At 50.8% G+C, this 23,310-nt stretch overlaps 1 protein-coding gene across 3 annotated transcripts in view; it reads right to left on the bottom strand.

Annotated features, from left to right (window-relative positions):
- Nucleotides 1–23,310, bottom strand: part of LOC118214774 (neuronal acetylcholine receptor subunit alpha-7) — a 77,597-nt gene that overhangs the window by 20,103 nt on the left and 34,184 nt on the right. Inside the window, exons 12-13 of one of the 3 annotated variants that reach the window (XM_035394985.1) lie at nucleotides 1,160–1,274; nucleotides 447–811 (exon numbers count right to left, since the gene is read on the bottom strand). The exons of the other annotated variants lie outside the window; for them this stretch is intronic. The gene's annotated coding sequence lies outside the window, so the exon portion shown is untranslated. Of the gene's footprint in view, nucleotides 1–446; nucleotides 812–1,159; nucleotides 1,275–23,310 lie in introns of those variants that run through there. 3 annotated transcript variants of the gene reach the window in all.

Raw genomic sequence — 23,310 nt, forward strand, 5'->3', positions numbered from 1 at the left:
CCTCACTCCAATCATCCTGAGAAATTTACTGCCCGGTTTAAAATATCAATCAAATAAACTGAGAAGCAGGGTGCCATCTTAGAGATGATAGATTCAGCTCCTGATGATGATTCACTTTGAACTGAAATATTTTGTTGTGCCTGAATTATGAATTATGCAGAACAGAATGTGATCATTCACATGTTTTTGCATCTCTTTCTGCCCAGCCAGAGAGTAGATGTGCCAATATATAAAATATATTCATATTTCATATGCATCACTTGAAAAACTCAGAAAGTTTAATCTACTGCTAAATTTTTACTACAGACATAAATCATGTACACCAGAGTCAAACACAAAGTTAGTGCTAGTCATATTTCTTCTGGTCTTCTGATTATAGAGATGTAAATTGAATATAGCAATGCATGTAACCACTAGAAATGCCAGAGCATCAAGATTTATTGCAAAACTTTGTGTGACTTACATTGAGTTTACAGAGCAGGCCTGCTAAATGAAGGCATAGAGTACTTCTACCATTGAGTGGACTGTTGGCATCAAACATAAATTCATTAAAGTATAACTTTTCCCTATTTACATGTAAAACAGTGAAATGCTGTGAAGATAAGCACAGTTATTTTATATGCGACTCTTGGGTGGCATTTTAGAAAATTAAAAGGCTTGCTCAGTGTTCCCACATTTGGTTGGCGGGGTAGGGAGGTCCAGGTGGTGAAGGATGAGGAATATGAAGAAGTTTCTCAGTGTGTGCTGCGTGCGTGTGTCTGCCAGTGTGGATGCTACATGGAGAGAGCAGACTGAATTGGTCCTGGGTGATCTGTCAAAGAAACATAGAAGAAAAACATAGAAGCGAAACTACTCCATTTTTATTTTAATGCACAATTACGTTTTCTGAATTCACATCTGCTAACGAGTTGAGTGGGGGGCGGGGACCGAAGCACTAATTGAGCAGGGTGTTGAGGTTCTAAAGGGAGGGGGGAGGGGTGTTCAGCTGTTTTCCAGAGCTCTGCTCGCTGTTTGTCCTGGTGAGACTTGTTGCGACAGATCACTGGGAGAGCTGGCTCTGAAAGGCCACAGCTCTGTGTAGATAAGCCTCGCTTTCAACGCAAATTCTCAGGGAAAGAGAAAGAGGTTTTTCAGGCTCAGCTAATTGTGAATGGCTCACCTTTGATTAAACAGAGAGGAGGGGAATCCTTCAGAGTCAATCTCCCAGCCACTTGGATGAACACTGAAGGACCTCTGACTGATTAGAAATGGGTAAGCACTGCTCAGCACAAAATCTAAAAAAAGAAGGAAAAAAAAGACAACCAACTGCAAAGGCCATTAGAGGATTAGGATTTGTGAAATCCTTGGCAGAGAGTGCAGCTATACTTTGCTTCCAAAAACAAAAAGGTTTTTTTTCCCCAGTTGTTACCGGGTCATGTTTTCCACTCCCAGCACATGAAGCCTGTGTGACTTCGTGGAGACAATTTGAACCGTGTCTTTGTACAAATCCAGCAAAACAGCAAAGTGTTCTATCTCCACAGTGATCTCCCACCTCCTCCACCTTCCCTCCCGTCACGGTCTGGTGAAGGACGGCCTTCTCATTGGCAGGGTTGTTCAGTGTGTGCGTGGGGCGAGAAAAGCACAACGACCCCTCCAACCCCTCCAATCCCCCCTCCCCCCCCCCCCCCCCCCTCCCCCCGGGACACATCTGCTCTGGACGCTCTGTGACCCCGGCTATCATCCGTCTTCCCTCCCCCCCCCAGCTCCCCCTCGGACACGTCAGAGCGCCTGGCCGAAGGGACCCCAGGCAGGGGAGAGGTGGAGATGGTGCCCCACCCCCCCACCCCCCACCCCCACCCCCCCGGCAGAGCCAGCTTCCCGCCTGTGGGCGGGGACGGGTGGGTGGGTGAGACACCAGGCCAGACTGTGGATTATCTGGCACAAAGGTCTGATCCCAGGCTAATCTGGTTACAGGAGGCGCTGGCAGTGTAAACACCGAGCTCCAAACAACACAGCACTTAGAGAAGCTACTCATCGTTACAGGGAGGGGTAAGAACCGCAACCCCCCCCCCCCCATACCCCATCACTGACTCACAGGAGAGCGCTGACATATTTATACAAACACCGACAATAAGGGGGTATCCATTTCAGAACGCGCAGCTGGCTTTATCTGAGTTTATGCCTGTATAATCATCCAGTTTAATCACAGCTCTTACTGGGGCTTTGGCCAACAGATGCGCCACTGTGGACGTGCTTATCTTCAGTTGCCAATTTATGAGAAATAAACTGGACACTTTTAAAACAGCAAAGCCAATAAGTGAAAAAAGAGAACTTCAACAAGTGCGGATTTGTGAGTGGAACAGGCCCGTTTACGCTGCGGAAGCGAAACACTGTCAGACTACCGAGCCGCACGGAAACTCCAGCGCACGTCCAGTCGAGCTCCTCCCGCTTCATTACATTATGCTTCACCGTAATCACTGAAGCCCTTTCTATCTGACCCTTTAAACGCTCCTTGGTTATGAAACTCTTGTCATAAGCCCTGTCCACACAGCCGAGCACACCAGCCTGGCCGCTAACACAAACCCCAACGCCGTGCGCTCTATCACACCCAGCCGGGCCGCTAACACAAACCCCAACGCCGTGCGCTCTATCACACCCAGCCGGGCCGCTAACACAAACCCCAACGCCGTGCGCTCTATCACACCCAGCCGGGCCGCTAACACAAACCCCAACGCCGTGCGCTCTATCACACCCAGCCGGGCCGCTAACACAAACCCCAACGCCGTGCGCTCTATCACACCCAGCCGGGCCGCTAACACAAACCCCAACGCCGTGCGCTCTATCACACCCAGCCGGGCCGCTAACACAAACCCCAACGCCGTGCGCTCTATCACACCCAGCCGGGCCGCTAACACGAACCCCAACGCCGTGCGCTCTATCACACCCAGCCGGGCCGCCGCGTTGGAAACGCCTGTGATGGCCGGGGCTTAATTAGAAGCCGGGAATGCCCTCGATGGCGGAGCGTTCGCAGCGAGGGCAGAAAGGGAAATTCCAGACATAGCAGACAGAGCTGGCAGAGCAGCGCGTCCGCAGGTCCGCTGGGGGCCGGGAGAGGGGCCGCTGGGGGCCGGGAGAGGGGCCGCTGGCTGGCGTCCAGGCGGGCGCAGTCGGGCACCGTTTGATCTGTGCCAGCGGCGAGGCTCGCTGGGGACTCATGCTCATCCGCTTCGCCAGGCCCACCCCCCCGCCCCCCCCCCCCGCCCGCCCAAACCCGCCTGGCAGCGCCGCCAGCTCTCTGAAGGGTCAGCGAGCAACTTGGGAGAGGTCGGGCCGAGCCTCAGATTCCCTCAGCGCCGGCAGGGAGCAGGCAGGCGGAGCACAGCGACGAGGCCAAATGGCTGGCAGAGGACTGAGAAGCCATTTTACAATCGTCTCTTCCTCCCCCTACGGACACCGCAGACTCCTCAAACAGCTCCTACCTGAGAACCCGCTCAGGAGCTGCACACTAGTTTCCCCTCTCACTGCCTTCCCTGGGCAAAAAGGTGCACTCGTTTTTTTCAAGGGTTTTAATTGTCAGCTCATTAACAATGTGCAGGTTTGAGCTGCTGAAGTCTCACGAGTGCTGGGGGGTGCGGGGGGGGGGGGGTGCAGTGTGCAGACAGCGTGTGAATGCTACGCGCCAGAACAACGCTGATGCAGGATTCTGATCCCAGGCATGTGCTCTGGTGATTTATTCTACCTCATTACTACCTCCGCCGCCTCTCTCTCTCTCGCTCTCTCTCTCTCTCCCGCCAAACTCACCCGTCTTCTGTGGCAATTCATTAGCAGCGGAAACAACAGCCCAAGCAGCCGCGCGCGGCGGCGAGGGAACGGCAGAGGACGGGCGGGCGCGCTGCGTAAGGAGCGGGGGGGGGAACGCAGTAACAGGAAAGAGAAGAAGCGGAGAGGGTACGGGGCGCTCCTCTGCATTTCCAGTAAATTGGCGTTCCCCGAGGATGCAGCCGGCTACACAGACTGACACCGCGGAACAGCACCGAGACGCATGTCCAGCAGGCTGCTGCTAAGTGCACATTATGCTTCATAATGGACTCAATGAAACACAGCGTTATAGAGGACGGGGGGGCGCTTGGAGAGCTCCGCTCATCAAGCTGTGTGAGATTAAGCAGAGGCTGGACTGCGTCCTCAAAGCGCGGGCTGGGGGGAGGGGGGGTCCCGGGCCGTTTGGCCATTTGCATTAAAGGAGCATTAAAGATTAAACAAGATTAAAACATCACGCATGTAAATGAATAACCTTACACTTGGAAGGGTGAAAAGGGGAATACTTTTGCTTAACGGAAAAATAAAAGAAGAACGCGCAGGCAAGGTGACACGCATTCATGAGCAAACCAGGCTGACCCTGCTCCTTAGTGCCTGGAAGCTGTCACCGGAGCATTGGGCCATGCTGTGGTCCCAGGGTGCACTGGGACAGCTGACAGAGAGCGCGGCGTGAGCGTCGCTCGGCTAACGGCTGCTCTCTCTCTCTCTGGCAGAATGTGCTGTCAGCGGAGTACAGCCTCTCTCACTCTGCTGTCTGTGGTAGCGTGACAGCGACGGGGGCTCAGGCAAAGCATAACAGTGAAGAGCTCAGAGGATACTCACACAGCACTGGTTTCTCTTCCCCAAATTAAAATTAAAATTAAAATGGGCGAGCATTATAACAAGATATTTATAACAAGAGTGTCTGCCCTCTCTGTATGTCTCACATACATCGAAATTCAAAAGCGCAAATGAAAAATACCCTGCCACAAAAGAATCCTATGTGCCGCTAAACAAATAGTAACACACTTGTAATGCATTTTAAAGCATAGCATTATCTCCCTGTTCCCTCCCTTGCTCTCTCTCTCTCCTCCAACATTCATTTTTAATGGGAGCCTAAATGGCTGTCTTGGCAGCGCTGGGAGAGTGTGCCCCAGCTGTTCCTGTGTGGCACTGAGTCAGGAACACTTGCTCCCCTCCCCACCGTCCTGGAAATACATTTTTAGAACCATGAGCCTGAATACATGAAGAGAGAAGACACACACACGCACACACACACACACACACACACACACACACACAGAGCACCATTACCTATTAATTTAACTTTAAACTCTTTCATCTAGGATTTTCCCTTCAGACTGTCGAAGGAAATTAGGATCAGATTAAGATGAAAATGCACTTCCCTGCCTGTTATTTCTCAGACAGCTGGGGGATCAGGCAGAGACTTCTGGGAAAAGCACCCTACCAGCCCCCAACCCACACAGCTCAGCCCAAAGAAAGCCCAGACCCCCTGCATAAGGTTTCAGAGGCCCGAGGAACCCATTTTAATCACCACATCCCCTCCCGCCCCTCCCCCGCACCTCCCCACTGCACCCGCGCTGTCTCCTCAGACTCTCCCGAACAGCTCACTCCCTCACGGCAGCCGTCCCATGCGGTCGCCATGACAAACTTATTCCCGCGGTCCGTTTCAGTTTCAGAAGAGTCAACCGGTTTTCCTGGACTGTGGCTAAACCACGCAAGGGCTGTTTTTGCTACCTCAACTGAAAAAAGTTGCCCTTTGTTGACACCAGAGCTGTCTCCCTGACATGACTGAACTGTAAGAAATGTAACCTTTCCTTATTGGAAAAAAAAAGTTTCAGAATTAATTGGAAATAAAAACCAGCGGCGTTTGAAAGCGGGCACTGTGTTTGTCTGACGTCAGGGACGAAAAGCCGCACAGAGCCATGGAGGCCGAGCGCAGTCGAAGGGAGCGTGTGGCGTTGCTCTGTTCCTCAGACACGCTGAGTGCACGCAGGGTAAACAGAGCGCCGCCGCAGTCTGGAGATCACAGGCTCTGTTTTGGCAATAAAGGACGGGCGGGGGCCTGTGTCTCATCCGGGCCTCAGAGGAGACCACATCCCACCGAAGCTCAAAGACTGTTCACAAAATAGCTCGGTCCCCCTCCCCCACACAATCAAAGCGCTCTTCCTCTGCAGGGAAACTGCAGTCCACACTGTCCACAAACTCACACAGCATGCTGGTCACACGCTCGCTCTTATTCCCACCACAACAATGCAGAACAAGCACTCAGCACACTTTCTGGTTACAGAGTGGCTTTGGGTATGTCTGTAGATACTCACATTGTTTTATTACCATAGAAAGGGCCGCTGCGTGTGATATCTGTGGCCGTTACAACAGCTGTGGATGCAAACTGACTAAATAAACATGAAGCTCAGAGCATCACAAATATGGACTGAGCATAATTGGCCCTGTCCCGGCTCAAAAAATTAAATAAACAGAAAGGCGGAAATCTTCCTCTGCACGCTCTGAAGCAGGTGACAGACGCGGAAGTGCAGGAGCGAACGGTGGCGCAAACACTTCCGAGGTCAAATGAATCCATCATTCAGCGTAACGACTGAGCGGCTGAGCGGCTCTCCCACACGCAACGATCAAAATCAATCCAGCGCGCGGCTCGAAAGACAGACCGGGGGGGAGGAAGGGGAGGTACGTCCAGGGCCTGCTGTGTGAGAGGAAGCAGCCCCGCCCACCCGGCTGCACGGCCGGCCACGTGATCAGCGCCGCCTGGCTCTCCTCTCCCCCATTAGCTGAGTGACAGATCCGTAATAAACAAGGCCGGTCAGTCCTGAAGCCTGCCACGCATCGGCTGTGTAAATTACAGAGGGGAGAGAAAAACACCGCCTCTGCTGCAGCTGGGCTCACTGGAGCTGAAAGGAGCAGAAAATTCCCTCCTCTGCGCCCGGCGAATCCGCAGATAGTCCCGGCAAATTCATGAATATTAAATTGAGTGCATGAATAAATAATAGCGCTCACCCCTCCCACACCTCTCCACCACCCCCCCCCCACGCTTTTTTTCCTCTCCCGACAGATGAGGTACAAAAAAGGTAAAAAGGCTAAAACGAGCCTGCTGCCACGGCAGAGATAGATGCTGGTTAATTGGGTTTCTCTGTTCCAGTCCCCGAGAGCTTGTCCCTCCTCACTGATGAGGTAACCATGAGGTGACATTGTCAAGAGCTGCTGGCTAGAAATAACCCCCCCCCCCCCCCCCCGCGCCCCCCCCATGGCTCCCGCTGTAGCGTCAGACCTTCGGTACACGCACGGCATCTGACAGATGACACGCAGGCTTATGGCAGTCCCCTCTGACGGCCGCTAACAGATTCAAATCACGCCGTCAAAAGATTCACAGCTGCAGAAAAGAGCCAGAGACGCAGGCCTTCCAGAGGGGCCAAGTCTTCCTGGCTCCCTCGACTTTGCCGTGACCCTTTCACATCTACAAAGGCTCACACATTCATTTCCCCTGCGGAACTGACAGCTGTGCATTCACAGCAGTACATTCAGCGCAAATTAAATCAGCGCTAAAGTATTAAATACACTATAGCATAGTAATGTCATGCAGAAGATTTTGTACAGCCAGATTTTTTTTTGAGGTGGTTTTCTTTACAGATCATGCCCACAGTACAAGAAATCAGACGTTTGCAGCGCGTGTGATGTGGAAACTCAAAGCCCCCATCCCACCCCCACCCCCCCCAAGAAATAAAAAATGAAAATCCTTTGAGGACCACTTATAAAAACCGATAGGCTTTTAGTGTGACACGGATTAGTCTGCTGTGCAGCGTGTGGGCACCGAAGCGTTCAGAGGTGCAGCAGACGAGTCGCACAAAAGCCAGCCCGCAACGCGCAGGGAGGCACAACAGCTGGGCGCCAGATGTGCGCAGCGCAGCCACGCCTCGCGAGCTTCCCTGACTGACAGGGCACCCTGGCGCAGCCCCCCGAGCGACGTCACTCCAGAGCCAGGGGTTAAGAGAGGAGGGGAAAACCAGGCCGGGACGGGGCTGATGGGTAACGGAATCCGTCACCCCCGCGTGCGGCGCTCACCCAGGACCCGAGCCGCGCGTCGGGGCGCCGAGCCGGGGGTGACCTTCAGCGCCCAGAAGCGAGCCAGCCCTGGACCAATCAGAGCCCCGCTCCTCCACGGGCCCTCATTAGAGGCCGGGTGTGAATCTCATTATGCGGCGCGCGAACCCGAATGTTAGCGGGTGATTGGGTTCCATCAGGAGGAAGGTGCATGTCATTTTACAGCGCTGGAGCGGGTCGCTGTGAAGCTGCGGACAGGAGCCGCCCCCCCCCAAGGCTTGGCCCACACCCCCACTGTGAATCGTAATGTACTGAGCTGCCATTCCTGTTCTCAGGTTGAGGGGAGCAGGACAAAGGTGCTCTCTGTTTAATGTGCCGTACAGCCGGAAAGCCCCCCGCTGCGCGGTGCTGACAGGAGGGGCTCTCCCGCCCTTCCAGGATTAAACAAGCTCAAGCTGGGAAAACAGCGGAGGGGGGGGGGGCAGCGCCGTGGACCTAAACAGTCCCCCCACAGGAAATCTGCAAACCCTCAAAAACAGGGGTCTCAAAAAATGTCCTTTAAAAGGAGGGTCCTGATACAACCTGCCCTGCGTTGCCCCCCCTGCCTTCTCTTCAGTGACGGGATTTCTGCAGTGAATCTAAATTTGCCACCAAATATAATTCCTCATGAATGATTTTCAGTGACTCTCAGTGGTGCTGGCCTGGGGAGCTCAGGGTTAATGTGGGCAGTTCTTTGGTGTCTGTTCTGGCCTGGTGTTCATCAGGGTAAGAGAAACCTCATGTCCTCATGCTAGCCTTATAAGGTGCTAGCAGGTCTGAGACACCATTAGTACTACTCAAAACATCAAAATGCAACTGCTAATGACTTGATATTTTACCGTGATAATTACGTGCAATGTGTTCGCTTATTACTTCACTCAGTTATTATACACCGTAACCAGCCATAATTAGAGAGGGATATTTGCGATCCCTTGATGTAATGATAACCTGTTCAATTACGATATTGGGTTATGCAGGCAGGACTGTAATTGTTCTTGGCAATGAGAGAAAGCAAATTCCTGCACCTAACAACTGCCAATGGCACAATAATCATGAAGGAAATTAAACCCATTTGAAATGAACCTTATTTCTGCCTACCTGTGCAGTCATGAATGATTTGGATTACAAAACAGTGGGGAGATACTCAGGGCAAGCACAGTATGTGCTTGGCTAATGTTAAGAATGATTAAACAAGGGAGAGGGACAGATTTTCCAATACGTTTGCAAGGCAGTGAAAAACGTAATGTGCTCCACTTCACAGTCAGAGCCACACCAGGGAATGTGAAACACATTATAAATCACTCCATCTACTGAGAGCACCACGGATTCAGCCTCTCAGCTCCCCCGAGATGCCTGACAGAAAGAGCCTGTCTTTACTAAAGCCTCGCAGACAGGAGAGAGAGAGAGAGGGGGGGGGGGAGAGGGGGGCAGGGACACAGACAGAGCGAGAGACAGAGAGTGCATGTATGGGTGTGTGTGCGTGTGCACCTATGAGCAGGTTTGTGTGTGTCCGTATAGGTAAAGCGCCCTGGGATGTACGCATGAAGAGCGCTATATAAGAGCTTATTGTATTGTAAGTGTCTGCGTGTGCATATGGATGTGAACACGCACACGTGTGTGCATATGGATGTGAACACGCACATGCGAGTGCATATGGATATGTGAACACACACATGCGTGTGTATATGGATGTGTGAACATGAACACGCGTGTGCATATGGATGTGCAAACACATGTGTGTGCATATGGATGTGAACACACACATGCGTGTGCATATGGATGTGTGAACACACACGTGTGTGCATATGGATGTGAACACACACATGCGTGTGCATATGGATGTGAACACAGACGAGTGTGCATATGGATGTGTGAACACACACATGTACGTGTATATAGATATGTGAACATGCACATGCGTGTGCATATGGATGTGAACACACACACGTGTGTGCATATGGATGTGAACACGCACACGTGTGTGCATATGGATGTGAACACGCACATGCATATGGATGTGAACATGCACATGCGTGTGCATATGGATGTGAACACGCACACGTGTGTGCATATGGATGTGAACACGCACATGCATATGGATGTGAACACACGTGTGTGCATATGGATGTGAACACGCACATGTACGTGTATATAGATATGTGAACATGCACATGCGTGTGCATATGGATGTGAACACACACACGTGTGTGCATATGGATGTGAACACGCACATGCATATGGATGTGAACACGCACATGCATGTGCATACAAGCGTAATTCTGGGGGCTCCACAGCGTGACAGGCTCAAAAGGGCCTCCCTGGACCTCCCTTTTTATGGGGTGGCGTCCCCAGCGGCTCCTGGGAGCCGGAGCAGATGAAGACAAATGGAGAGGAACGCTCCTCACAGGTGTGGGAGGCCCACAGGGACGCCGGGAGGGGGGCGTTAACAGGAGCCGGGTCCTCCCACAGGAGGGAGAGAACAGCAGCCCGAGACCACACTGGTACCGCGTCGGCCCGCTCCTCTCCGGCGAGGGGGGGTCATAGTGGGGGCGGGTCATAGCAGGGACCGGTCATAGTGGGGACGGGTCATAGCAGGGACCGGTCATAGTGGGGACGGGTCATAGTGGGGACGGGTCATAGTGGGGACGGGTCATAGTGGGGACGGGTCATAGCAGGGACCGGTCATAGTGGGGATGGGTCATAGCAGGGACCGGTCATAGTGGGGATGGGTCATAGCAGGGACCGGTCATAGTGGGGATGGGTCATAGCAGGGACCGGTCATAGCAGGGACCGGTCATAGTGGGGACGGGTCATAGTGGGGACCGGTCATAGTGGGGGCGGGTCATAGCAGGGACCGGTCATAGTGGGGACCGGCTAACACTCTCATGGCAAAGGAGCCATCTTTCTAATCCGCACAGGGAGGGGCTTGACTCATCCAATTTCCTCCTCACAATCAGATAGGCCCATAATTACATCTCTGCAGGCAGGGAGACTCGACAGCACTTTGTCACAGTGAGAAAAACAGAGAAAGGCACACAGAGGGTTGATCCATTATGGGTTTAATAAGCAACTGCAGACTCTCTCTCTCCCTCCAATGTCATGTAACACCTCTTACTGTCACAGTGACTCAGCGCTGAACATCACGCACATATCAGCCCATTATAGAGCACAGCGCCAGAGCCAAAGCCCTTCACAAGAAATTCACACATACAGCCAAAGCTCTAACACTCTCAGTATCAGCACAAAAACAATCGCAGGAATGTCTAATGAGTTATGTGCTTGTGCGCTATAAAAACCAATGTATACATTGTAACTGGGGCATGCTCACATACTCATTTTTCAAACAACATTTTTCCATAAAAATACAGAAGCATAAGAGTGCATTAATCCCTATTCATATTTTAGCAGCCCTCAAAGACATCCAGGAAAAACAAAGAGTTTTGAATAGAGGACCTGCCTAATCTATTGTGCGCCCTTCTCAGTATTTATTGCACACTGCCCCTTTGATATCCTGTGGATTCTTGTGAAAATTCACGAGCGCTGAGTGTGTTCTTTTGCGGAACAAAATGTTTTAGCATATATTAGTACTGTGTGTTTGTCTGAAGCGCTTCTCCACCCAACCCAAGGCTGCAAGAGTCTGCATGCAGGTCGTAAATCTACGAGCACTGTCATAAATACGACTTCATTTTGCTGAGGGTCTGCGCGAGCGTTTGAGAAGCGTCCTTGGGACGAGCGCCACAGGACGCCGGGCGACGGCTGCAGGATGGACGAGCGCGGCGCAGACTACCCTTTCGGCCGTTTCCTGCGACGTCAGGTGCGCGGCGATTTTTTTTGAGTGCGCGCCCGACGTGTTTTTCCGTGTCAGCGTTCCGGGACGACTCTAAAACAAAAAGTCTGAAAGACGTCAAGTACGAATTTGGAGAGCTTCCAAACGCCCGGGAGACAGAAGACAGATCTTCACACTTCACACGGCCAACGCGCCCTTCAGCAGCCATCAATCAGGGTGACATTTATACAGCTCCTCTCATGTAGAAATATCACGTCAAAACCAATCTGCTCTCCGAGGAGAAAAAACATCAGGGTGCGAGCTCCGTGTGAGGAGAACTCAGAAAAACCTGTTTCGGCTCAAATGTACTTGAATCGTTACGTGGTTGGGCGGGGGGGGGGGGGGGGTCGGGGGAGGTGCGGTGTTACGGCAGAGCAGCTGGTCAAAGGAACATGAGAACTACAGAAGACAGCGCTGGATAATCTGTAAAGTGTTTTCCATGTTGGCCACCCGGGGGGAAAGGCACCCAGCAAAGCAGGCGCATGAAGATTTAGGAGTACATTCACAAAATGAGTAACAGTCGCCGAGGGAGACGTTCTAGGGAGGCAATTATGAAAACACAGGAGCGGAGGAATCCAAAACAGGCTGGGGTTTGTAGAAAACGTGATATACACAATTTACATTTCCTCCAAGACACTCCCTTCGTAAGCCCTGTGTAAGTGTTTCTGGGCTTATTGAGAGGAACAAGTCTTTTCACATAACCAGCCACCCAATTAGAGCCGAAGCTTATCTGTGAGCAGGATCTGTGTGCTGCAGGTGCTCCAGGACTCAAAAGAGATCCATAAAACACTCAAAAAGGAACAAAAAAAAAACGGGAAATGACCATTGGAATCCCAGAAAACGACTCAGATTCACATCCTGTCTGAGCTCATGCAAAGCACTGTCACTTGCCTGTCCTTTCATCCTCCATTAGCTAATTAACTTCTAAAACTGTCGGCCTGCATCGGCACCTCCCCTCCCCCACAAGGTAATTGTTTCCATACCACGCTAATCAACCGAGTATGTGACATCAGCAACACAGAATCTTGGCTCAGTCTAATGTTTCAAAACGAATGAGGTAATACTGCCTCAGTAGAAATTCTTACACACACAGAATGCAAATGTGCAAACGTCCATGGCTCCAATGAGCAGTGACTGAGAAGTTCATGCCCAGTGGGGAAAAATAAATCTCTCAGAAACAGCAACAGAAAAGCACAGAAAAATAAAAACCGAACTGAAATTCACTGCTAATCAACCCCTCGGGGAATTTGGACCTGAATAGTGTAGCGGTGCTGTGTTCCGGGGAACTTTATTCAGGGCAAGAGGTGCTGGTGGAGCAGGAGTGATCTTTTCCAGATCAAACCACACAGGGCTTATTAAATACTCCAGCCCCTCCCAACTCAGCAGCAATCTGTAAACAAGAACCTGTTGGCAAATGTCTTCCAGCACTCAGAGTGCTGATAGGGGGTGTGTTCTCTTGAACTACTCTTACAAGGAGCATCAAGGACACACACACACACACACACACAGACACACACAGAAACCTAAACGATGCCCATGGTTGCAAACTGGCTTCAGCCAACCGCCGAGAAAATAAATGCATCATTCTTTTCAATTTGCTGGGATATTGCCAGGATGACAAGGCAATCGCTTCTGTAATGTGAAATCCAGAGAGCCGGACACAGAGAGACGCCTCTGCCAGAGAATATTACGAGGCAGGGGGCTGCGATGCGCTCCTTAGGCCCGCAGCCCCTCCGCCGTCCCCAAACAGAGGGGGCCCCAGGCCTTCAGCGGCCAGCGGGGCGACGCGTCTCAGTCCAGCCGACCAATTACGGCGCGCCGCGCCACAGCCTTTCAGCCGCTGTCAGCAATTAGCGGCAGAGACAGGCAATCTCCCGCGCCCAGCGCCGCGGCAACAGGCCCGCGCGGAGCTCCAGCCCCGCTCGGCTGCACTCAATCCCAGCCCTAATAACCAGGCCTCATTGGCAATGGGCTCCCCGTGCACCGGAATGGCTCTGGAGGAGGCTCTTATGAAGAGAGAAAGAGAGAGGGAGAGAGAGGGAGAGGGAGAGAGAGGAGAGAGAGAGGAGAGAGAGGGAGAGGGAGGAGGAGAAAGAGAGAGAGACAGAGAAAAAGAGTGAGGGGGGAGAAGGGGCAGAGGGAAAGACAGACAGAGAGAGACGGAGAGAGAAAGAGGGGGGCGAGGGAGACAGAGAGAAAATAAGAAAAGAGGCCCTGTCAGTTTGAAGATCAGTCCTGAATGCACAAGAACATGCATAAGAGAAAATCCCCCTCAGTATGATAATCAGGGGAGATTCTTTCGCTTCCTCTCCTTCATCAAGGCAAAGGGCCTCTGGGGGGGGTGGGGGGAGGGGGGGGGGGGTCACGGGGAACGAGGAGGGTTAATAACATCGATTTCACTCCCGCTTTCTGTGAGATGAATGTGCATGTTGAAAAATAAAGAATTACTTCTGGGTGAATAACACTCTTGTGTTTCTCACCCTCTTTCTCTCTCATGCTCTCCCTCACAGACACACACACACTCTCTCTCAAATACACACACACACACACACACACACAATATTTGAACTGTGAAGGGTAAATACATTTGTGAGGCAAGTGGCAAGACCTTCTCCGATGTCATTTATTCTGTTTTCCATTTAATCACAAGTTTTAGTAAAAAATATGTATCACAGACATGCTCTGATAAATGTATGGAATAATGCAGTTATCACTACCCTCTGGAAAGATGGCGGATTAATGTGAAGCAGGGGAGGGGGTCCATGAGGTGGATGCTTTATGTTTAGCTTCTAAACGCACAAGCCCTGCGATTCAGCTCTGAGAGCCGCTGTTATTTGTGTTTGAAGCGCGACATACTAGCCATTTGCTCAGTGATGATAGACTTAATGAAGTCATTTATTTTGGTTGCATGGTTTACACATTACTCCTGGCTGAGGAGGACTCCTGTTTCAGGGCCACGCTCATGACATCACCTTCCTCCACATGCCAAGGGCAAGCAGAAAACACGCAGCCTAACAACGCCCCCTGACTTGGCAACTGCATGTGACAAACTGCTTCTGGAACTTTCTCCACCAGTGATATATTGGGGACACTCTGCGATGCCCCTCCCCCACCCCCTTCTCAAAAGCATCTGGTAATGAAACACAGCAACTTTGTGGCACTCTACCCTTAATCCGTAACTCAGAGACATCACCCAGGAAATAAAAAGCAAGCAGTAGCAGAAAGTAGAACCACAATCTACTGCAATAACTGGCAGTACATGTCAAAAGATGCAGAATGTCAACTTGGCAGGAGGGTGAGAGTTTATATGAGAAGTGATACTAGCATTGGGCTGTGCATGTTCAGTTATGCCATTATTTATTTTCTCAACAGACAGCAATGTGCAGGGCAACTAGCATTCACATATTATCAGTTCATTAGACTGGACACATACGAGCAGCTGGGAGTTCAGGACTTGGCTGAAGGACCGAACGCAGTGCTCCACGCAAGACTTGCTGCGTGTGTCAGTACGGCTGTGTGCTGGATTGTCTGTTCTCAGGTAACAAGCCCTGCTCCTTAAATGCTAAGCCCCCGCGCTCACTCAGGCTATCTGACCCACACTGGGGAGTCACAGGCTCAACTTACACTGTGCAAACATCAGGATCCGAAAGTGGCCATGGCTGGCTTTGCACTATAATTATACTACTGTTTACACACATGCCGCTCTGTGATACATCTATGACACATTGGGGAGGCAGGTATGCCCATGCAAGTAACCTTCTTACTCCAGTAATATAACAAAGTGCTATATTACAAAACACTGTTTATCTTTGCAAATCATCAACAGTGCAATGAAAGGGAAAGAGCTCTGTAAAAACAATCATTCTACCCTTGTCAGGGAAACTCTAGCCTGACCTTTGACCCAATGACCTGTGACACAGGGTGCTGAGTGCATGACCTTAAAGAACCTCCATGCCAGGTTTCTGCGAGTACCATCCCCAGTTTCTCAAAGACCTGCTGTGAAGGTAGCACTTACATCTCCGGGGTTAGCTGTTGGTGGTGGATGTGTGTTTTTTTTTCTTTACAATGCAAATAAAATGTGTTTTACAGTCAGAACTCACAAAAGTCAGATTTAGAACCAAATTTTAAAAACCTTCATCAAGGGCTTGTTTCAGGAAAGTGACATAATTTTATTCTAAGATTGTTAAAATGTTTCCAAAAATGTTTTGCAAGCAATTCACAAATAAATCCGCTACCACTTCAGGGATATCCCCAACCCATTTACACTTGGAACTGTCATTCTGCCTGTACAGAGAAGGAGAAGACCAATAAAATTGCTTGTCGTGGTTCATCTTTAATGGGCGTTATTTTATTTATTTGTCTTTATGTCAGTGACACGCTGTAAATACTACAAGTATTTTGGCGCAGTCATAAACTTCCTAAGTTCATTCTGCATAAAAACATTGCTGTCTGTGCTTCTCTGTTCAACATTAGGCTACCAGGATTCAGCACCAGCTGTAACATTTATCAAAATTGGATAAATATCAACAAAAAATATCACAAAATCAACCCAAAACTCAGTGATCAGATCAGTGTGTATGATGGCAGATCTAATTATTTTGAAATATGCATGAGTTCAGATTTATTTTATTGACAATTATGTGGTTTAGCACACTCTTTAGCCCACTCGCTAGCCCACACGTTAGCCCACTCGCTAGCCCACACGTTAGCCCACTCGCTAGCCCACACGTTAGCCCACTCGCTAGCCCACACGTTAGCCCACAGGTTAGCCCACTCGCTAGCCCACAGGTTAGCCCACACGTTAGCCCACTCGCTAGCCCACACGTTAGCCCACAGGTTAGCCCACACGTTAGCCCACAGGTTAGCCCACACGTTAGCCCACACGTTAGCCCACAGGTTAGCCCACACGTTAGCCCACTCGCTAGCCCACTCTTTAGCCCACTCGCTAGCCCACACGTTAGCCCACTCGCTAGCCCACACGTTAGCCTACAGGTTAGCCCACTCGCTAGCCCACACGTTAGCCCACTCGCTAGCCCACACGTTAGCCCACTCGCTAGCCCACACGTTAGCCCACAGGTTAGCCCACTCGCTAGCCCACAGGTTAGCCCACACGTTAGCCCACTCGCTAGCCCACACGTTAGCCCACAGGTTAGCCCACACGTTAGCCCACAGGTTAGCCCACACGTTAGCCCACACGTTAGCCCACAGGTTAGCCCACACGTTAGCCCACTCGCTAGCCCACTCTTTAGCCCACTCGCTAGCCCACACGTTAGCCCACTCGCTAGCCCACACGTTAGCCCACTCGCTAGCCCACACGTTAGCCCACTCGTTAGCCCACAGGTTAGCCCACACGTTAGCCCACTCGCTAGCCCACACGTTAGCCCACTCGTTAGCCCACAGGTTAGCCCACACGTTAGCCCACACGTTAGCCCACAGGTTAGCCCACTCGCTAGCCCACAGGTTAGCCCACACGTTAGCCCACTCGCTAGCCCACTCTTTAGCCCACTCGCTAGCCCACACGTTAGCCCACTCGCTAGCCCACACGTTAGCCCACTCGCTAGCCCACAGGTTAGCCCACTCGTTAGCCCACAGGTTAGCCCACTTGTTAGCACTGAAACAAAGGCAGGCAGAGTAATAACGGCGATTGCCAAGCCACCCATTTCTCTAGTAAGCACCAGGCACACACTCTGCACCATGGTTTCATGCTACTACATTTTTCTGAAAGGCTTCCACATCACAAACATCAAGAACATGAGAAACCACAAGAGATATGCACAAAATGGACTATACTTCAAGTACATGATAGTTTCACCATGATTATGTTGTTGATGATCATTAATGCATCACCCAAAATGCACAGGGGTAAATCTACCCCTTGAAAAAAACAAAACCTCCCAAGGGCAGTAGGAAATTGGGATATGTGCACTCATGAGTAATCATAATGATAATCTCTGTATCGGAAGGCTCAGACCACTTATCTCAAAATTGACAACAATCATTAACTCCTCGTTATTGATAACTCATTATAATTATTTTGAAAGTAATTTACGACACAAATAGTGATGCATTTGTTATCGATAAGTGAAATGTCACATCAGTGTTTTTGTGTCATGAATTATTTTGAAAATAAAAGAAATGCTTGTCTGTGCTCTCCCAAATCAACAGTGGAGAGTACTGGGCACTGTTTGATATAGGGGGGGAATGTGTGGTAACAGACAGTCCAGTGGCTGTTGATGGTGCGAGATATAGCTCTCCTCTGATCAGAAGTAGCGTCTCCCATTGGACGGTGTGGACTGTAGTGTGTATAAGCAGCGGCTGTAGGGAAGGAGTGCCTGCTGTTCAGATGCAGTGCTCCAGCTCTGTGGGTGGAATAGCAGGCACTCAGACAGCACACATGCTAATTCAGAGTGGGCCGAGGAAAACAATTATTAGATTTTTTAAAACAAATGTGGCCAGTTCCCATCCTAATTTGAATGTCCAATTAGTGATTTGCAGAGGCGATTCCCGCTGTCGATTTGGGAGAGAATCCCGTGGTCCTTCTCCAAAACACGTGGTGCTGCTAGCCTGCTTCTTTTCTCACCATAACCCACAGCCAAGCTCACACAGAGCTGAGTCAGAGGAAGACATTTCATATGCCGCTTTGGCAAGCAGCCCCAGGCGTCCAATCTATTAGCAGAGGTGGCTGGGAACATGGACCCCTATCCCTAAACCCTAACACATCCCTGGGCAACGCAATTGCCAATTGCATGTTACCCCATAGGGCTACCGGCCAGTCAACAACAGCATGGTCTGGATTGGATTTGAGCTTGTGGGACCCATCCACACACCAGAATGGTGCCTTAACCACTTCAGCCACCCAGTAAGGGGAGGAAAAAATGACAAAAAACAAAAACACCCTTGGTGACACTCAAACGCTTACATATAGGGGGTCAATACCAAATTGCATACAGATGCACAGCTTGTTATGCACTAGTCAACTACGTAATCAGAATTATGCACAAACTGACTAGGTGGATTGCCCTCTGCAATCTTAATCTCAGATTGTAACACGGTTGTCAGATATGCTGTTTCCACACCCAACGCATGGTGGCCTAAACTAGGCCACACCCCTCATTGCTCCTCCCCACCCTATTAGCCACAGGAAACACAGGGGGCGCAGTGACCTCTTTTCTATAGGGCCAGCTGTGGAGAAACGTCTGACTTCGGACACCCTCGACCGCTTGTGAAATAAAAGTCAATTTCTCTCTTTGATTTGACTTTGAGGATGGTTCCCAGGGGCTACTGTTTGGAGACTGAGATGCAAGTCAGTGGCTGTGAAGTAACCATTGATAATAGCCAGGTGGTCCCCCCCAGCATGGAGTGAGACAGAGAGAGAGAGATGAATGGAGAGAACAATTCAGGGAAGCGCTCCTCTCTGATCTGTCAGCAACAGGAAGCTGCTGGGCTGAAGACCAGAGCTGGAGAAACACAATTCAGTTTGTAATCTTTGACACAAGCTAAAGGCACGCTCTGCTGTCTCACTGTCACAAAGACAGATTTCTGCTGGGGAGCGGGGGGGGGGGGGCAGTGGTTGGGCCGCTGGTGGTTGGAGGGGGGGGAGGGTGGGGGTACAAGCACAGGCCTGACAAGGTGAGCCCCGGCCCAGCAGGGCCAGTCCTCCACTGGTACAATGGGCTGGGCTCCTGCTGCACGCCAACCCAAATAAAAGAGGGGGATGTCAGCCGGATTAAGACGCCACATTAGTCCAGCCGCACAGCCTAGCCATTAGCAACGAGGCGCCGACGGCCAAGTGAGCCGCCACGGCTCTCTGTGCTCCCCAGCCCTACCCCATCCTACCCCGTACTACCCCATCCTACCCCGTACTACCCCGTACTACCCCGTACTACCCCATCCTACCCCGTACTACCCCGTACTACCCCATCCTACCCCGTACTACCCCATCCTACCCCGTACTACCCCGTACTACCCCATCCTACCCCGTACTACCCCGTACTACCCCGTACTACCCCATCCTACCCCGTACTACCCCGTACTACCCCGTACTACCCCATCCTACCCCGTACTACCCCATCCTACCCCGTACTACCCCGTACTACCCCATTCTACCCCGTACTACCCCGTACTACCCCGTACTACCCAAATCAGACGGTACAGAAATGCGCAGGACCAAGACAGGACCATTCAAAACCAAATCTTCCTGAGGAGTGCCAGTTGAAGGACAACTGAGAACAGGACACAGCATTTAGCATACAGTTAGCTTCGAATATGACCTTTTCACTTTCACTCCTAGGTTCGGACAATCACAGAAAACAGAACTTGCTCCTGAAGGACGCAGAGACACAGACGCGTGTGTGCATGTGTCATGAATGAGACTGCATGCTATGAGGGAACTGGATGTGTGAACTGATATTCACTCATTCGCTGTGAATTGGCTTGCTAGCTAGCTGCAAGCACAGAAAACGATATCATCTCCACCCACCACTTTGAATCCTCTTGTGCAGTCACTCTTTCTCAGCAAGATAAACTGACGAGCTGAGCAACGACGCTTTGATGTCCAGCATTCACAGGTGGCGAGCAGTGATACTAGCTCATGCATATACAGCTGGGTAACACTCTACGGCGCCTACACGTTTTACACAGCCATAAATCTAAGCCAAATTGAGACTAAAATATTAGTAGACTGCACATTGAGCAAGTAGATGTAAAAGCATGGACCTCAGCCATGACTACGGCCTAGACATGAAATACTCACTCTCATATTTATATATCCGACATGACTGAGAACCTTTCTCCATGCTTTCACTCAATGATTAATGACACAGTGATTGTTCTGATCTTTTATCCAGCCTCGTGATGAACATTGCCTCCAAAATTTGGTTTTATAATTAAGCTGGTACTGTAGCTGAGTACAGAAGGTGAATCAGAGCTGCTGCATTCTGGACAGGAGAGGGGAACACATGCTGAATGGATTCCATATGCTATGCAAAGCGAAGGTGCCAGGCCAGCCCTGGTGTATCCAGAACACTGGGGAGAGGGGCATAAAACCCACAAATTGCTCTTAAAGGACATCTAAATTTACGCTGTCCAATGTGGCGATTCCAAGAAACCAAAGAAAGATTGTAAACGGTGCAGACATTCCGGTTGGCACACGGGCAGCCATATTTATTTTCCATGCTATTCAAAACCTGTAGCTGTAGTCTGGCTGTCATTGGCTGACTCGAGACCCTGCTGGCCACATCCTCTGCTGTGATGCATAATCACATGGTACGTGACCCCTCATTGATGGCAAAATGGCTGACACGGACAGAAATAATGAAGAGGGGAAAGGGGGGGGGTGAGGGAGTGGGGGGGGGTAGTGAGGGAGGGGGGGGGGTAGTGAGGGAGGGGGGGGAGTGAGGGAGTGGGGGCAGGAGTTCAGCGCACATCACTGCCACACGCGGCAGATAATGATGCCAACCCCGGGGGAAAACGGAATCCTTCACATCCGGGCCCACGACCTCCTGACAGGAAAAACAACATCTACAGCTGGGGGATGAAGTGGTGGAGGACTGAAGACAGGGCAGGAGGGAAGGAGGAATAAGAAAATGGGGCTCTGCACGAGAGGGCTGAGGGGTTTTTGTGTACAGAAAGAGAGGAGGGGAAAGAGGCCCGCGTGTGAAATGGCCTCCCTCTGTGTCTGAAAGGCAGGGTTTAACCGCAGGAGCAGGGGAACGCTCGGGGTTTAAGCAAGGGCTGCTAACCTCCAGAAATCAAGCCAGAGAGACACAGAGAGAGACACAACCTCGCTCAGGAGCATCTGTTCTACAAGATGACATCAGAGAGCAACAAACACATTTAACAGGGCAATCAACAGCACAAACGAAGGGGAAACTCCAGTCATGAGATTTCCCAGACCAGTAACCTGCAATATCAATGCAAGATTAAGACAGCAGGCAACATGCCGAAAGCATTTCCCCACAAGAGTGAAACAGACACCACTTAAAGGTACTGCGCTAAAACACTCAACATATCTGCAACTGTTGTTGCGACTAATATTCTTATCACAACATACCGCAGACACTAGTAGACCTCAGTCTCATGTTGCATTTACAGTTCAAAAGATTTGGCAAAGCAAGGCAAGAAGAAAAATGTGTAGGTTTGTGAATGTAGTCATTTTAGCCCAGGATCATAAGTGTACCTCTCACCTCTCTCAGCTGTCTGTAAATATCACACAGGGTCCCTGGTGGCAAATGAAAAGATGTCATTCGGGTTCAAGTGAAAACAACAAGCCCAGAGAAGGACACCCCTGACCTGGACAAATTGCCTTGGGGAGAAAAGTGATCGGTTTTCAATATCTGAGAAAGGGCTGTCCCGGCCCCTGACCCCCACCTCCCAGCCTGCAGGAGCAGAGAAGGTCGAGGGGTCAGGGTTGGGAAACAGATTACAGAGCCGGCATTACCTGCCCTGCGATTAGTCCGCACCGATCAATGCGCTGCGGAAAAAACCCTGCTGGCTTTGTTTCACAAACGCGTCCTTCTCAGTAAAACAAAAAAAAAAAAACATGGGTAAGGCAAACACATGAGCGCTCGCACAGAATGACTGGGTTGAGTCAAGGTCTTTGGTGTCCTGAAATATCAGACTACACTCAAGGCTCGATCAATACAATCTCTCCAGCTAAGCAGGAAGAGCGGTCGGCTCGGCTGATTGGCCCTCACCATGACGCCCGGAGTGCACCTCGCCACCACAAAACAGCACAAATAAACGAGCGACCTCCAAACCATCAAAACGCACGGTAGTCTTGTGTCCAACACGGTTTGGTCTGAGGCATCTTAAATCCGGGACCTAATTACCTCTGTTAATTGTCATAGAGAGCACCAGAGCTATGTAATATAATTGATTTTTTTTCCTTCATCTAGAAAAAGGAATTAATTAATGCGACAGAGGAGCTGAGATAAGAACTCGAATGAAAGTTGCCGCGACCTTGCTGCGTCCTTCAAAGTACCGTAGCGGTGGCGTAGCCTCAGCTGAACTCCTGAGTGGGAGGGGGATGGAGGAGAGGCAGATCTGACTGACGCCTGCTTCAGACGCTCTTCAGGTGAGCTGCCTCTGATGTGGGGTAGGGCTTCTTTTTACAGGTTCCCTCCCGAGACAGAACCATGCCTTTGGTCTCCACCGATCCCCCTGCTTGCCTGTACACGTGCCTACCTCCACCGGCTTGGGCTCTGATTGTGGATGCATGCCAGTGTGGTGTGGGATATCAAGAAACCCAAATTCATCTCTCTCTCTCTCTCTCTCTCTCTCTCTCTCTCTCTCTCTCTCTCTCTCTCTCTGGCACACAGGTCTTCCATCTTCATCTCTGAGAGGATTGTGGGGGTAGCGGAGGGGGTGCGCGCGCCGGGTAATGGCGCCTCCTCATTAATCTAGGAATGGTTTTTGGATCAATAACCCTGCAAGGTTTAATAAGTGCGGCGGGATTGTTAAAGGCGCCAAAAAAACAGATGGGAAATGGGCTGCGTCTGGGGCTAAAATCCCCGGGCAATCCCTCTCTCCCGCTCCCCTCCTCCGCTGTTTGCTGCTGTTGATTAGATCAGAGCAGGTTATCTTTGAGCGGGGGCGGT

Source organism: Anguilla anguilla, chromosome 16 (assembly GCF_013347855.1).
Source record: "Anguilla anguilla isolate fAngAng1 chromosome 16, fAngAng1.pri, whole genome shotgun sequence".
Classification (NCBI taxonomy): Eukaryota; Metazoa; Chordata; class Actinopteri; order Anguilliformes; family Anguillidae; genus Anguilla; species Anguilla anguilla.